Here is a 17157-nt window from a genome sequence, read left to right as displayed (position 1 = left end):
CTCAACACCCTCTCCTTCCCCTCCTTCGGCAGTTGACTTCCTCCTGTACGTCACGTCTCTTCGTTTAACCCATATGTAGCGCCACGATAGATTTGGCCAGCTGGCCGCGCAAAAAAATAAGCGAGCCGCGTGACTCATGTGGCGCGAGACATGAGAAATTTCGGAATGCCTGAGCTCCTTGTCTGGCTGGACGTTGCAACGGCGACTCCGCCTGCGCCTGTGTCCTAAATAAAAGCAGTGATCCCGGCACGGGCTAATTACTGCCGTCTTCCCTCTCCTTCCTCAACACCCTCTCCTTCCCCTCCATCAGCAGATGACTTCCTCCCGTACGTCCCGTCTTTTCGTTTAACCCATATGTAGCGCCACGCTAGATTTGGTCAGCTGGCCGCACCAAAAAAGAAGCGAGCCGCATGACTCGTGTGGCGCGAGACATGAGAAATTTCAGAATGCCTGAGCTCCTTGTCAGGCTGGACGCTGCAACGGCGACTCCGCCTACGCCTGTGTCCCAAATAAAAGCTGTGATCTCGGCACGGGCTCAACGCCACCGTCTCGCCTCTCCTTCCTCAACAACCTCTCCTTCCCCGCCTTCGGCAGATGACTTCCTCCTGTACGTCCCGTTTGTTCGTTTAACCCATATGTAGCGCCACGCTAGATTTGGTCAGCTGGCCGCGCAAAAAAGAAGCGGGCCGCGTGACTCGTGTGGCGGGAGACATGAGAAATTTCAGAATGCCTGAGCTCTTTGTCTGGCTGGAAACTGCAACGGCGACTGCGGCTACGCCTGTGTCCCAACTAAAGGCTGTGATCTCGGCACGGGCTGATCACAGCCGTCTCGCCTCTCTTTCCTCAACATCCTCTCCTTCCCTTCCTTCAGCAGCTCACTTCCACCTGTACGTCTCGTCCATTCATTTAACGCATATGTAGCGCCACGCTAGATTGGGCCAGCCGGCCGCGCCAAAAAAGAAGCGGGCCGCGTGACTCGTGTAGCGCGAGACATTAGAAATTTCCGAATGCCTGAGCTCCTTGTCTGGCTGGACGCTGCAACGGCGACTCCGCCTACGCCTGTCTCCGAACTAAAGGCTGTGATCTCGGCACGGGCTGATCACCGCCGTCTCGCCTCTCCTTCGTTAACATCCTCTCCTTCCCTTCCTTCAGCAGCTCACTTCCCCCTGTACGTCTCATCCGTTCATTTAACGCATATGTAGTGCCACGCTAGATTTGGGCAGCTGGCCGTGCCAAAAAAGAAGCGGGCCGCGTGACTCGTGTGACGCGAGACGTGAGAAATTTCAGAATGCCTGAGCTCCTTGTCTGGCTGGACACTGCAACGGCGAGTCCGCCTACGCCTGTGTCCCAACTAAAGGCTGTGATCTCGGCACGGGCTGATCACAGCCCTCTCGCCTCTCCTTCCTGAACATCCTCTCCTTCTCTTCCTTCGGCAGCTCACTTAACCCTGTACGTCTCGTCCGTTCATTTAACGCATATGTAGCGCCACGCTAGATTTGGCCAGCCGGCCGTGCCAAAAAAGAAGTGGGCCGCGTGACTCGTGTGGCGCGAGACATGAGAAATTTCAGAATGCCTGAGCTCCTTGCCTGGCTTGACGCTGCAACGGCGACACCGCCTATGCCTGTGTCCGAACTAAAGGCTGTGACCTGGGCACGGGCTGATCACCGCCGTCTCGCCTCTCCTTCCTGAACATCCTATCCTTCCCTTCCTTCAGCTGGTCACTTCCCCCTGCACGTCTCGTCCGTTGATATAACGCATATGTAGCGCCACGCTAGATTTGGCCAGCCGGCCATGCCAAAAAGAAGCGGGCCGCGTGACTCGTGTGGCGCGAGACATGAGAAATTTCAGAATGCCTGAGCTCCTTGCCTGGCTTGACGCTGACGGCGACACCGCCTACGCCTGTGTCCGAAATAAAAGCTGTGATCTCGGCACGGGCTCATCGCCGCCGTCTCGCGTCTTCTTCCTCAAACTCCTCTCCTTCCCTTCCTTCAGCTTCTCACTTCCCGCTGTACGTCTTGTCCATTCATTTAACGCATATGTAACGCCCCGATAGATTTGGCCATCTGGCCGCACCAAAAAAGAAGCGAGCAGCATGACTCGTGTGGCGCGAGACATGGGAATTTTTAGAATGCCTGAGCTTCTTGTCTGGCTGGACGCTGTAACCGCGACTCCGCCTACGCCTGTGCCCCAAATAAAAGCTGTGATCTCGGCACGGGCTCATCGCCACCGTCTCGCCTCTCCTTCCTCAACAACCTCTCCTTCCCCGCCTTCGGCAGATGACTTCCTCCCGTACGTCCCGTCTGTTCGTTTAACTCATATGTAGCGCCACGCTAGATTGGGCCAGCCGGCCGCGCCAAAAAAGAAGCGGGCCGCGTGACTCGTGTGGCGCGAGACATGAGAAATTTCCGAATGCCTGAGCTCCTCGTCTGGCTGGACGCTGCAACGGCGACTCCGCCTACGCCTGTCTCCGAACTAAAGGCTGTGATCTCGGCCCGGGCTGATCACCACCGTCTCGCCTCTCCTTCGTTAACATCCTCTTCTTCCCTTCCTTCAGCAGCTCACTTCCCCCTGTACGTCTCATCCGTTCATTTAACGCATATGTAGTGCCACGCTAGATTTGGGCAGCTGGCCGTGCCAAAAAAGAAGCGGGCCGCGTGACTCGTGTGACGCGAGACGTGAGAAATTTCAGAATGCCTGAGCTCCTTGTCTGGCTGGACCCTGCAACGGCGAGTCAGCCTACGCCTGTGTCCCAACTAAAGGCTGTGATCTCGGCACGGGCTGATCACAGCCGTCTCGCCTCTCCTTCCTCAACATCCTCTCCTTCTCTTCCTTCAGGAGCTCACTTCTCCCTGTACGTCTCGTCCGTTCATTTAACGCATATGTAGCGCCACGCTAGATTTGGCCAGCCGGCCCTGCCAAAAAAGAAGCGGGCCGCGTGACTCGTGTGGCGCGAGACATGAGAAATTTCAGAATGCCTGAGCTCCTTGCCTGGCTTGACGCGGCAACGGCGACACCGCCTACGCCTGTGTCCGAACTAAAGGCTGTGATCTGGGCACGGGCTGATCACCGCCGTCTTGCCTCTCCTTCCTCAACATCCTATGCTTCCCTTCCTTCAGCTTCTCACTTCCCACTGTACGTCTTGTCCATTCATTTAACGCATATGTAGCGCCCCGATAAATTTGGCCAGCCGGCCGCGCCAAAAAAGAAGCGAGCCTAATGACTCGTGTGGCGCGAGACATGAGGAATTCCAAAATGCCTGAGCTCCTTGCCTGGCTGGACGCTGCAACGGCGACTCTGCCTACGCCTGTGTCCCAAATAAAAGCTGTGATCTCTGCACGGGCTCATTGCTGCCGTCTCGGTTCTCCTTTATCAACATCCTCTCCTTCCCCTCCTTCAGAAGCTGACTTCCTCCCGTACGTCTTGTGTGTTCGTTCAACCCATATGTAGCGCCACGCTAGATTTGGCCAGCTGGCAGCGCCAAAAAAGAAGCGAGCCGGGAGACTCGTGTGGTGCGAGACATAAGAAATTTCAGAATACCTGAGCTCCTTGTCTGGCTGGACGCTGTAACGGCGAGTCCGCCTACGCCTGTGTCCCAACTAAAGGCTGTGATCTCGGCACGGGCTGATCACAGCCGTCTCGCCTCTCCTTCCTCAACATCCTCTCCTTCTCTTCCTTCAGCGTCTCACTTCCCCCTGTACGTCTTGTCCATTCATTTAACGCATATGTAGCGCCCCGATAGATTTGGCCAGCCGGCCGCGCCAAAAAAGAAGCGAGCCTCGTGACTCGTGTGGCGCGTGACATGAGGAATTCCAAAATGCCTGAGCTCCTTGCCTGGCTGGACGCTGCAACGGCGACTCTGCCTACGCCTGTGTCCCAAATAAAAGCTGTGATCTCTGCACGGGCTCATCGCTGCCGTCTCGCCTCTCCTTCCTCAACATTTTCTCCTTCCCCTCCTTCAGCAGCTCACTTCCCCCTGCACGTCTCGTCCGTTCATTTAACCCAAATGTAGCGCCACGCAAGATTTGGCACTCTGGCCGCGCCAAAAAAGAAGCGAGCAGCATGACTCGTGTGGCGCGAGACATGGGAATTTTTAGAATGCCTGAGCTCCTTGTCTGGCTGGACGCTGTAACCGCGACTCCGCCTACGCCTGTGTCGCAACTAAAGGCTGTGATCTCGGCACGAACTGATCATCACCGTCTCGTCTCTGCTTCCTCGACATCCTCTCCTTCCCTTCCTTCAGCAGCTCACTTCCCCATGCACGTCTCGTCCGTTCATTTAACCCAAATGTAGCGCCACGCTAGATTTGGGCAGCTGGCCGTGCCAAAAAAGAAGCGGGCCGCGTGACTCGTGTGACGCGAGACGTGAGAAATTTCAGAATGCCTGAGCTCCTTGTCTGGCTGGACGCTGCAACGGCGACTTCGCCTACGCCTGTGTCCCAACTGAAGGCTGTGTTCTCGGCACGGGCTGATCATCACCGTCTCGCCTCTCCTTCCTCAACATCCTCTCGTTCCTTTCCTGCAGCTCACTTCCCCCTGTATGTCTCGTCCGTTCATTTACCCCAAATGTAGCACCCTGCTAGATTTGGCCAGCCGGCCGCGCCAAAAAAAGAAGGGAGCCGCGTGACTCTTGTGGCGCGAGACATGAGGAATTTCAGAATGCCAGAGCACCTTGCTTGGCTGGACGCTGCAACGGCGTCTCCGCCTACGTCTGTGTCCCAAATAAAAGCTGTGATCTTGGCGTGGGCTCATCGCCGCCGTCTCGCCTCCCCTTACTCAACACCCTCTCCTTCCCCTCCTTCGGCAGTTGACTTCCTCCTGTACGTCACGTCTCTTCGTTTAACCCATATGTAGCGCCACGATAGATTTGGCCAGCTGGCCGCGCAAAAAAATAAGCGAGCCGCGTGACTCATGTGGCGCGAGACATGAGAAATTTCGGAATGCCTGAGCTCCTTGTCTGGCTGGACGTTGCAACGGCGACTCCGCCTGCGCCTGTGTCCTAAATAAAAGCAGCGATCCCGGCACGGGCAAATTACTGCCGTCTTCCCTCTCCTTCCTCAACACCCTCTCCTTCCCCTCCATCAGCAGATGACTTCCTCCCGTACGTCCCGTCTTTTCGTTTAACCCATATGTAGCGCCACGCTAGATTTGGTCAGCTGGCCGCACCAAAAAAGAAGCGAGCCGCATGACTCGTGTGGCGCGAGACATGAGAAATTTCAGAATGCCTGAGCTCCTTGTCAGGCTGGACGCTGCAACGGCGACTCCGCCTACGCCTGTGTCCCAAATAAAAGCTGTGATCTCGGCACGGGCTGATCACCGCCGTCTCGCCTCTCCTTCGTTAACATCCTCTCCTTCCCTTCCTTCAGCAGCTCACTTCCCCCTGTACGTCTCATCCGTTCATTTAACGCATATGTAGTGCCACGCTAGATTTGGGCAGCTGGCCGTGCCAAAAAAGAAGTGGGCCGCGTGACTCGTGTGACGCGAGACGTGAGAAATTTCAGAATGCCTGAGCTCCTTGTCTGGCTGGACGCTGCAACGGCGAGTCCGCCTACGCCTGTGTCCCAACTAAAGGCTGTGATCTCGGCACGGGCTGATCACGGCCGTCTCGCCTCTCCTTCCTGAACATCCTCTCCTTCTCTTCCTTCGGCAGCTCACTTCTCCCTGTACGTCTCGTCCGTTCAATAAACGCATATGTAGCGCCACGCTAGATTTGGCCAGCCGGCCGTGCCAAAAAAGAAGTGGGCCGCGTGACTCGTGTGGCGCGAGACATGAGAAATTTCAGAATGCCTGAGCTCCTTGCCTGGCTTGACGCTGCAACGGCGACACCGCCTACGCCTGTGTCCGAACTAAAGGCTGTGATCTGGGCACGGGCTGATCACCGCCGTCTCGCCTCTCCTTCCTGAACATCCTATCCTTCCCTTCCTTCAGCTGGTCACTTCCCCCTGCACGTCTCGTCCGTTGATATAACGCATATGTAGCGCCACGCTAGATTTGGCCAGCCGGCCATGCCAAAAAGAAGCGGGCCGCGTGACTCGTGTGGCGCGAGACATGAGAAATTTCAGAATGCCTGAGCTCCTTGCCTGGCTTGACGCTGACGGCGACACCGCCTACGCCTGTGTCCGAAATAAAAGCTGTGATCTCGGCACGGGCTCATCGCCGCCGTCTCGCGTCTTCTTCCTCAAACTCCTCTCCTTCCCTTCCTTCAGCTTCTCACTTCCCGCTGTACGTCTTGTCCATTCATTTAACGCATATTTAACGCCCCGATAGATTTGGCCATCTGGCCGCGCCAAAAAAGAAGCGAGCAGCATGACTCGTGTGGCGCGAGACATGGGAATTTTTAGAATGCCTGAGCTCCTTGTCTGGCTGGACGCTGTAACCGCGACTTCGCCTACGACTGTGCCCCAAATAAAAGCTGTGATCTCGGCACGGGCTCATCGCCACCGTCTCGCCTCTCCTTCCTCAACATCCTCTCCTTCTCTTCCTTCAGCAGCTCACTTCTCCCTGTACGTCTCGTCCGTTCATTTAACGCATATGTAGCGCCACGCTAGATTTGGCCAGCCGGCCCTGCCAAAAAAGAAGCGGGCCGCGTGACTCGTGTGGCGCGAGACATGAGAAATTTCAGAATGCCTGAGCTCCTTGCCTGGCTTGACGCGGCAACGGCGACACCGCCTACGCCTGTGTCCGAACTAAAGGCTGTGATCTGGGCACGGGCTGATCACCGCCGTCTTGCCTCTCCTTCCTCAACATCCTATGCTTCCCTTCCTTCAGCTTCTCACTTCCCACTGTACGTCTTGTCCATTCATTTAACGCATATGTAGCGCCCCGATAAATTTGGCCAGCCGGCCGCGCCAAAAAAGAAGCGAGCCTAATGACTCGTGTGGCGCGAGACATGAGGAATTCCAAAATGCCTGAGCTCCTTGCCTGGCTGGACGCTGCAACGGCGACTCTGCCTACGCCTGTGTCCCAAATAAAAGCTGTGATCTCTGCACGGGCTCATTGCTGCCGTCTCGGTTCTGCTTTATCAACATCCTCTCCTTCCCCTCCTTCAGAAGCTGACTTCCTCCCGTACGTCTTGTGTGTTCGTTCAACCCATTTGTAGCGCCACGCTAGATTTGGCCAGCTGGCAGCGCCAAAAAAGAAGCGAGCCGGGAGACTCGTGTGGTGCGAGACATAAGAAATTTCAGAATACCTGAGCTCCTTGTCTGGCTGGACGCTGTAACGGCGAGTCCGCCTACGCCTGTGTCCCAACTAAAGGCTGTGATCTCGGCACGGGCTGATCACAGCCGTCTCGCCTCTCCTTCCTCAACATCCTCTCCTTCTCTTCCTTCAGCGTCTCACTTCCCCCTGTACGTCTTGTCCATTCATTTAACGCATATGTAGCGCCCCGATAGATTTGGCCAGCCGGCCGCGCCAAAAAAGAAGCGAGCCTCGTGACTCGTGTGGCGCGTGACATGAGGAATTCCAAAATGCCTGAGCTCCTTGCCTGGCTGGACGCTGCAACGGCGACTCTGCCTACGCCTGTGTCCCAAATAAAAGCTGTGATCTCTGCACGGGCTCATCGCTGCCGTCTCGCCTCTCCTTCCTCAACATTTTCTCCTTCCCCTCCTTCAGCAGCTCACTTCCCCCTGCACGTCTCGTCCGTTCATTTAACCCAAATGTAGCGCCACGCAAGATTTGGCACTCTGGCCGCGCCAAAAAAGAAGCGAGCAGCATGACTCGTGTGGCGCGAGACATGGGAATTTTTAGAATGCCTGAGCTCCTTGTCTGGCTGGACGCTGTAACCGCGACTCCGCCTACGCCTGTGTCGCAACTAAAGGCTGTGATCTCGGCACGAACTGATCATCACCGTCTCGTCTCTGCTTCCTCGACATCCTCTCCTTCCCTTCCTTCAGCAGCTCACTTCCCCATGCACGTCTCGTCCGTTCATTTAACCCAAATGTAGCGCCACGCTAGATTTGGGCAGCTGGCCGTGCCAAAAAAGAAGCGGGCCGCGTGACTCGTGTGACGCGAGACGTGAGAAATTTCAGAATGCCTGAGCTCCTTGTCTGGCTGGACGCTGCAACGGCGACTTCGCCTACGCCTGTGTCCCAACTGAAGGCTGTGTTCTCGGCACGGGCTGATCATCACCGTCTCGCCTCTCCTTCCTCAACATCCTCTCGTTCCTTTCCTGCAGCTCACTTCCCCCTGTATGTCTCGTCCGTTCATTTACCCCAAATGTAGCACCCTGCTAGATTTGGCCAGCCGGCCGCGCCAAAAAAAGAAGGGAGCCGCGTGACTCTTGTGGCGCGAGACATGAGGAATTTCAGAATGCCAGAGCACCTTGCTTGGCTGGACGCTGCAACGGCGTCTCCGCCTACGTCTGTGTCCCAAATAAAAGCTGTGATCTTGGCGTGGGCTCATCGCCGCCGTCTCGCCTCCCCTTACTCAACACCCTCTCCTTCCCCTCCTTCGGCAGTTGACTTCCTCCTGTACGTCACGTCTCTTCGTTTAACCCATATGTAGCGCCACGATAGATTTGGCCAGCTGGCCGCGCAAAAAAATAAGCGAGCCGCGTGACTCATGTGGCGCGAGACATGAGAAATTTCGGAATGCCTGAGCTCCTTGTCTGGCTGGACGTTGCAACGGCGACTCCGCCTGCGCCTGTGTCCTAAATAAAAGCAGTGATCCCGGCACGGGCTAATTACTGCCGTCTTCCCTCTCCTTCCTCAACACCCTCTCCTTCCCCTCCATCAGCAGATGACTTCCTCCCGTACGTCCCGTCTTTTCGTTCAACCCATATGTAGCGCCACGCTAGATTTGGTCAGCTGGCCGCACCAAAAAAGAAGCGAGCCGCATGACTCGTGTGGCGCGAGACATGAGAAATTTCAGAATGCCTGAGCTCCTTGTCAGGCTGGACGCTGCAACGGCGACTCCGCCTACGCCTGTGTCCCAAATAAAAGCTGTGATCTCGGCACGGGCTGATCACCGCCGTCTCGCCTCTCCTTCGTTAACATCCTCTCCTTCCCTTCCTTCAGCAGCTCACTTCCCCCTGTACGTCTCATCCGTTCATTTAACGCATATGTATTGCCACGCTAGATTTGGGCAGCTGGCCGTGCCAAAAAAGAAGTGGGCCGCGTGACTCGTGTGACGCGAGACGTGAGAAATTTCAGAATGCCTGAGCTCCTTGTCTGGCTGGACGCTGCAACGGCGAGTCCGCCTACGCCTGTGTCCCAACTAAAGGCTGTGATCTCGGCACGGGCTGATCACGGCCGTCTCGCCTCTCCTTCCTGAACATCCTCTCCTTCTCTTCCTTCGGCAGCTCACTTCTCCCTGTACGTCTCGTCCGTTCAATAAACGCATATGTAGCGCCACGCTAGATTTGGCCAGCCGGCCGTGCCAAAAAAGAAGTGGGCCGCGTGACTCGTGTGGCGCGAGACATGAGAAATTTCAGAATGCCTGAGCTCCTTGCCTGGCTTGACGCTGCAACGGCGACACCGCCTACGCCTGTGTCCGAACTAAAGGCTGTGATCTGGGCACGGGCTGATCACCGCCGTCTCGCCTCTCCTTCCTGAACATCCTATCCTTCCCTTCCTTCAGCTGGTCACTTCCCCCTGCACGTCTCGTCCGTTGATATAACGCATATGTAGCGCCACGCTAGATTTGGCCAGCCGGCCATGCCAAAAAGAAGCGGGCCGCGTGACTCGTGTGGCGCGAGACATGAGAAATTTCAGAATGCCTGAGCTCCTTGCCTGGCTTGACGCTGACGGCGACACCGCCTACGCCTGTGTCCGAAATAAAAGCTGTGATCTCGGCACGGGCTCATCGCCGCCGTCTCGCGTCTTCTTCCTCAAACTCCTCTCCTTCCCTTCCTTCAGCTTCTCACTTCCCGCTGTACGTCTTGTCCATTCATTTAACGCATATTTAACGCCCCGATAGATTTGGCCATCTGGCCGCGCCAAAAAAGAAGCGAGCAGCATGACTCGTGTGGCGCGAGACATGGGAATTTTTAGAATGCCTGAGCTCCTTGTCTGGCTGGACGCTGTAACCGCGACTTCGCCTACGACTGTGCCCCAAATAAAAGCTGTGATCTCGGCACGGGCTCATCGCCACCGTCTCGCCTCTCCTTCCTCAACAACCTCTCCTTCCCCGCCTTCGGCAGATGACTTCCTCCCGTACGTCCCGTCTGTTCGTTTAACTCATATGTAGCGCCACGCTAGATTGGGCCAGCCGGCCGCGCCAAAAAAGAAGCGGGCCGCGTGACTCGTGTGGCGCGAGACATGAGAAATTTCCGAATGCCTGAGCTCCTTGTCTGGCTGGACGCTGCAACGGCGACTCCGCCTACGCCTGTCTCCGAACTAAAGGCTGTGATCTCGGCACGGGCTGATCACCACCGTCTCGCCTCTCCTTCGTTAACATCCTCTCCTTCCCTTCCTTCAGCAGCTCACTTCCCCCTGTACGTCTCATCCGTTCATTTAACGCATATGTAGTGCCACGCTAGATTTGGGCAGCTGGCCGTGCCAAAAAAGAAGCGGGCCGCGTGACTCGTGTGACGCGAGACGTGAGAAATTTCAGAATGCCTGAGCTCCTTGTCTGGCTGGACGCTGCAACGGCGAGTCCGCCTACGCCTGTGTCCCAACTAAAGGCTGTGATCTCGGCACGGGCTGATCACAGCCGTCTCGCCTCTCCTTCCTCAACATCCTCTCCTTCTCTTCCTTCAGCAGCTCACTTCTCCCTGTACGTCTCTTCCGTTCATTTAACGCATATGTAGCGCCACGCTAGATTTGGCCAGCCGGCCCTGCCAAAAAAGAAGCGGGCCGCGTGACTCGTGTGGCGCGAGACATGAGAAATTTCAGAATGCCTGAGCTCCTTGCCTGGCTTGACGCTGCAACGGCGACACCGCCTACGCCTGTGTCCGAACTAAAGGCTGTGATCTGGGCACGGGCTGATCACCGCCGTCTTGCCTCTCCTTCCTCAACATCCTATGCTTCCCTTCCTTCAGCTTCTCACTTCCCACTGTACGTCTTGTCCATTCATTTAACGCATATGTAGCGCCCCGATAAATTTGGCCAGCCGGCCGCGCCAAAAAAGAAGCGAGCCTAATGACTCGTGTGGCGCGAGACATGAGGAATTCCAAAATGCCTGAGCTCCTTGCCTGGCTGGACGCTGCAACGGCGACTCTGCCTACGCCTGTGTCCCAAATAAAAGCTGTGATCTCTGCACGGGCTCATTGCTGCCGTCTCGGTTCTCCTTTATCAACATCCTCTCCTTCCCCTCCTTCAGAAGCTGACTTCCTTCCGTACGTCTTGTGTGTTCGTTCAACCCATATGTAGCGCCACGCTAGAATTGGCCAGCTGGCAGCGCCAAAAAAGAAGCGAGCCGGGAGACTCGTGTGGTGCGAGACATAAGAAATTTCAGAATACCTGAGCTCCTTGTCTGGCTGGACGCTGCAACGGCGAGTCCGCCTACGCCTGTGTCCCAACTAAAGGCTGTGATCTCGGCACGGGCTGATCACAGCCGTCTCGCCTCTCCTTCCTCAACATCCTCTCCTTCTCTTCCTTCAGCGTCTCACTTCCCCCTGTACGTCTTGTCCATTCATTTAACGCATATGTAGCGCCCCGATAGATTTGGCCAGCCGGCCGCGCCAAAAAAGAAGCGAGCCTCGTGACTCGTGTGGCGCGAGACATGAGGAATTCCAAAATGCCTGAGCTCCTTGCCTGGCTGGACGCTGCAACGGCGACTCTGCCTACGCCTGTGTCCCAAATAAAAGCTGTGATCTCTGCACGGGCTCATCGCTGCCGTCTCGCCTCTCCTTCCTCAACATTTTCTCCTTCCCCTCCTTCAGCAGCTCACTTCCCCATGCACGTCTCGTCCGTTCATTTAACCCAAATGTAGCGCCACGCTAGATTTGGGCAGCTGGCCGTGCCAAAAAAGAAGCGGGCTGCGTGACTCGTGTGACGCGAGACGTGAGAAATTTCAGAATGCCTGAGCTCCTTGTCTGGCTGGACGCTGCAACGGCGGCTTCGCCTACGCCTGTGTCCCAACTAAAGGCTGTGATCTCGGCACGGGCTGATCATCACCGTCTCGCCTCTCCTTCCTCAACATCCTCTCCTTCCTTTCCTGCAGCTCACTTCCCCCTGTACGTCTCGTCCGTTCATTTACCCCAAATGTAGCACCCTGCTAGATTTGGCCAGCCGGCCGCGCCAAAAAAAGAAGGGAGCCGCGTGACTCTTGTGGCGCGAGACATGAGGAATTTCAGAATGCCTGAGCACCTTGCCTGGCTGGACGCTGCAACGGCGTCTCCGCCTACGTCTGTGTCCCAAATAAAAGCTGTGATCTTGGCGCGGGCTCATCGCCGCCGTCTCACCTCTTCTTCCTCAAAATCCTCTCCTTCCCCTCCTTCGGCAGCTCACTTCCCCCTGTACGTCTCGTCTGTTCTTTTAACCCATATGTAGCGCCACGCCAGATCTGGCCAGCTGGCCACGCCAAAAAAGAAGCGAGACGCGTGACGCGTGTGGCACGAGACATGAGAAATTTCAAAATGCCTGAGCTCCTTGCCTCGCTTGGCGTTGCAATGGCGACTCCGCCTGCGCCTGTGTCCCGAATAAAAGCAGTGATTCCGGCACGGGCTCATCACCGCCGTCTCGCCTCCCCTTACTCAACACCCTCTCCTTCCCCTCCTTCGGCAGTTGACTCCCTCCTGTACGTCACGTCTCTTCGTTTAACCCATATGTAGCGCCACGATAGATTTGGCCAGCTGGCCGCGCAAAAAAATAAGCGAGCCGCGTGACTCATGTGGCGCGAGACATGAGAAATTTCGGAATGCCTGAGCTCCTTGTCTGGCTGGACGTTGCAACGGCGACTCCGCCTGCGCCTGTGTCCTAAATAAAAGCAGTGATCCCGGCACGGGCTAATTACTGCCGTCTTCCCTCTCCTTCCTCAACACCCTCTCCTTCCCCTCCATCAGCAGATGACTTCCTCCCGTACGTCCCGTCTTTTCGTTTAACCCATATGTAGCGCCACGCTAGATTTGGTCAGCTGGCCGCACCAAAAAAGAAGCGAGCCGCATGACTCGTGTGGCGCGAGACATGAGAAATTTCAGAATGCCTGAGCTCCTTGTCAGGCTGGACGCTGCAACGGCGACTCCGCCTACGCCTGTGTCCCAAATAAAAGCTGTGATCTCGGCACGGGCTCAACGCCACCGTCTCGCCTCTCCTTCCTCAACAACCTCTCCTTCCCCGCCTTCGGCAGATGACTTCCTCCTGTACGTCCCGTTTGTTCGTTTAACCCATATGTAGCGCCACGCTAGATTTGGTCAGCTGGCCGCGCAAGAAAGAAGCGGGCCGCGTGACTCGTGTGGCGGGAGACATGAGAAATTTCAGAATGCCTGAGCTCTTTGTCTGGCTGGAAACTGCAACGGCGACTGCGCCTACGCCTGTGTCCCAACTAAAGGCTGTGATCTCGGCACGGGCTGATCACAGCCGTCACGCCTCTCTTTCCTCAACATCCTCTCCTTCCCTTCCTTCAGCAGCTCACTTCCACCTGTACGTCTCGTCCATTCATTTAACGCATATGTAGCGCCACGCTAGATTGGGCCAGCCGGCCGCGCCAAAAAAGAAGCGGGCCGCGTGACTCGTGTGGCGCGAGACATGAGAAATTTCCGAATGCCTGAGCTCCTTGTCTGGCTGGACGCTGCAACGGCGACTCCGCCTACGCCTGTCTCCGAACTAAAGGCTGTGATCTCGGCACGGGCTGATCACAGCCGTCTCGCCTCTCCTTCGTTAACATCCTCTCCTTCCCTTCCTTCAGCAGCTCACTTCCCCCTGTACGTCTCATCCGTTCATTTAACGCATATGTAGTGCCACGCTAGATTTGGGCAGCTGGCCGTGCCAAAAAAGAAGCGGGCCGCGTGACTCGTGTGACGCGAGACGTGAGAAATTTCAGAATGCCTGAGCTCCTTGTCTGGCTGGACGCTGCAACGGCGAGTCCGCCTACGCCTGTGTCCCAACTAAAGGCTGTGATCTCGGCACGGGCTGATCACAGCCGTCTCGCCTCTCCTTCCTGAACATCCTCTCCTTCTCTTCCTTCGGCAGCTCACTTCTCCCTGTACGTCTCGTCCGTTCATTTAACGCATATGTAGCGCCACGCTAGATTTGGCCAGCCGGCCGTGCCAAAAAAGAAGTGGGCCGCGTGACTCGTGTGGCGCGAGACATGAGAAATTTCAGAATGCCTGAGCTCCTTGCCTGGCTTGACGCTGCAACGGCGACACCGCCTACGCCTGTGTCCGAACTAAAGGCTGTGATCTGGGCACGGGCTGATCACCGCCGTCTCGCCTCTCCTTCCTGAACATCCTATCCTTCCCTTCCTTCAGCTGGTCACTTCCCCCTGCACGTCTCGTCCGTTGATATAACGCATATGTAGCGCCACGCTAGATTTGGCCAGCCGGCCATGCCAAAAAGAAGCGGGCCGCGTGACTCGTGTGGCGCGAGACATGAGAAATTTCAGAATGCCTGAGCTCCTTGCCTGGCTTGACGCTGACGGCGACACCGCCTACGCCTGTGTCCGAAATAAAAGCTGTGATCTCGGCACGGGCTCATCGCCGCCGTCTCGCGTCTTTTTCCTCAAACTCCTCTCCTTCCCTTCCTTCAGCTTCTCACTTCCCGCTGTACGTCTTGTCCATTCATTTAACGCATATGTAACGCCCCGATAGATTTGGCCATCTGGCCGCGCCAAAAAAGAAGCGAGCAGCATGACTCGTGTGGCGCGAGACATGGGAATTTTTAGAATGCCTGAGCTCCTTGTCTGGCTGGACGCTGTAACCGCGACTCCGCCTACGCCTGTGCCCCAAATAAAAGCTGTGATCTCGGCACGGGCTCATCGCCACCGTCTCGCCTCTCCTTCCTCAACAACCTCTCCTTCCCCGCCTTCGGCAGATGACTTCCTCCCGTACGTCCCGTCTGTTCGTTTAACTCATATGTAGCGCCACGCTAGATTGGGCCAGCCGGCCGCGCCAAAAAAGAAGCGGGCCGCGTGACTCGTGTGGCGCGAGACATGAGAAATTTCCGAATGCCTGAGCTCCTTGTCTGGCTGGACGCTGCAACGGCGACTCTGCCTACGCCTGTCTCCGAACTAAAGGCTGTGATCTCGGCACGGGCTGATCACCACCGTCTCGCCTCTCCTTCGTTAACATCCTCTCCTTCCCTTCCTTCAGCAGCTCACTTCCCCCTGTACGTCTCATCCGTTCATTTAACGCATATGTAGTGCCACGCTAGATTTGAGCAGCTGGCCGTGCCAAAAAAGAAGCGGGCCGCGTGACTCGTGTGACGCGAGACGTGAGAAATTTCAGAATGCCTGAGCTCCTTGTCTGGCTGGACGCTGCAACGGCGAGTCCGCCTACGCCTGTGTCCCAACTAAAGGCTGTGATCTCGGCACGGGCTGATCGCAGCCGTCTCGCCTCACCTTCCTCAACATCCTCTCCTTCTCTTCCTTCAGCAGCTCACTTCTCCCTGTACGTCTCGTCCGTTCATTTAACGCATATGTAGCGCCACGCTAGATTTGGCCAGCCGGCCCTGCCAAAAAAGAAGCGGGCCGCGTGACTCGTGTGGCGCGAGACATGAGAAATTTCAGAATGACTGAGCTCCTTGCCTGGCTTGACGCTGCAACGGCGACACCGCCTACGCCTGTGTCCGAACTAAAGGCTGTGATCTGGGCACGGGCTGATCACCGCCGTCTTGCCTCTCCTTCCTCAACATCCTATGCTTCCCTTCCTTCAGCTTCTCACTTCCCACTGTACGTCTTGTCCATTCATTTAACGCATATGTAGCGCCCCGATAAATTTGGCCAGCCGGCCGCGCCAAAAAAGAAGCGAGCCTAATGACTCGTGTGGCGCGAGACATGAGGAATTCCAAAATGCCTGAGCTCCTTGCCTGGCTGGACGCTGCAACGGCGACTCTGCCTACGCCTGTGTCCCAAATAAAAGCTGTGATCTCTGCACGGGCTCATTGCTGCCGTCTCGGTTCTCCTTTATCAACATCCTCTCCTTCCCCTCCTTCAGAAGCTGACTTCCTCCCGTACGTCTTGTGTGTTCGTTCAACCCATATGTAGCGCCACGCTAGATTTGGCCAGCTGGCAGCGCCAAAAAAGAAGCGAGCCGGGAGACTCGTGTGGTGCGAGACATAAGAAATTTCAGAATACCTGAGCTCCTTGTCTGGCTGGACGCTGCAACGGCGAGTCCGCCTACGCCTGTGTCCCAACTAAAGGCTGTGATCTCGGCACGGGCTGATCACAGCCGTCTCGTCTCTCCTTCCTCGACATCCTCTCCTTCCCTTCCTTCAGCAGCTCACTTCCCCATGCACGTCTCGTCCGTTCATTTAACCCAAATGTAGCGCCACGCAAGATTTGGCCATCTGGCCGCGCCAAAAAAGAAGCGAGCAGCATGACTCGTGTGGCGCGAGACATGGGAATTTTTAGAATGCCTGAGCTCCTTGTCTGGCTGGACGCTGTAACCGCGACTCCGCCTACGCCTGTGTCCCAACTAAAGGCTGTGATCTCGGCACGGGCTGATCATCACCGTCTCGCCTCTCCTTCCTCAACATCCTCTCCTTCCTTTCCTTCAGCAGCTCACTTCCCTCTGTACGTCAAGTCCGTTCATTTAACCCAAATGTAGCGCCGCGCTAGATCTGGCAAGACAGCCGCGCCAAAAAAGAAGCGAGCCTTGTGACTCGTGTGGCGTGAGAAATGGGAAATTTTAGAATGCCTGAGCTCCTTGCTTGGCTGGACGTTGCAATGGCGAATCCGCCAGCGCCTGTGTCCCAAATAAAAGCAGTGATATCGGCACGCGCTCATCGCTGCCGTCTCGGCTCTTCTTTATCAACATCCTCTCCTTCCTCTCCTTCAGAAGCTGACTTCCTCCCGTACGTCTTGTGTGTTCGTTCAACACATATGTAGCGCCGCGCTAGATTTGGCCAGCTGGCAGCGCCAAAAAAGAAGCGAGCCGCGAGACTCGTGTGGCGCGAGACATAAAAAATTTCAGAATGCCTGAGCTCCTTGTCTGGCTGGACGCTGCAACGGCGACTTCGCCTACGCCTGTGTCCCAACTAAAGGCTGCGATCTCGGCACGGGCTGATCATCACCGTCTCGCCTCTCCTTCCTCAACATCCTCTCCTTCCTTTCCTGCAGCTCACTT

The sequence above is a fragment of the Rhipicephalus microplus genome, chromosome 9 (genome assembly GCF_043290135.1).
Source record: "Rhipicephalus microplus isolate Deutch F79 chromosome 9, USDA_Rmic, whole genome shotgun sequence".
NCBI lineage: Eukaryota > Metazoa > Arthropoda > Arachnida > Ixodida > Ixodidae > Rhipicephalus > Rhipicephalus microplus.
Note: the sequence above shows the minus strand (reverse complement) of the source record.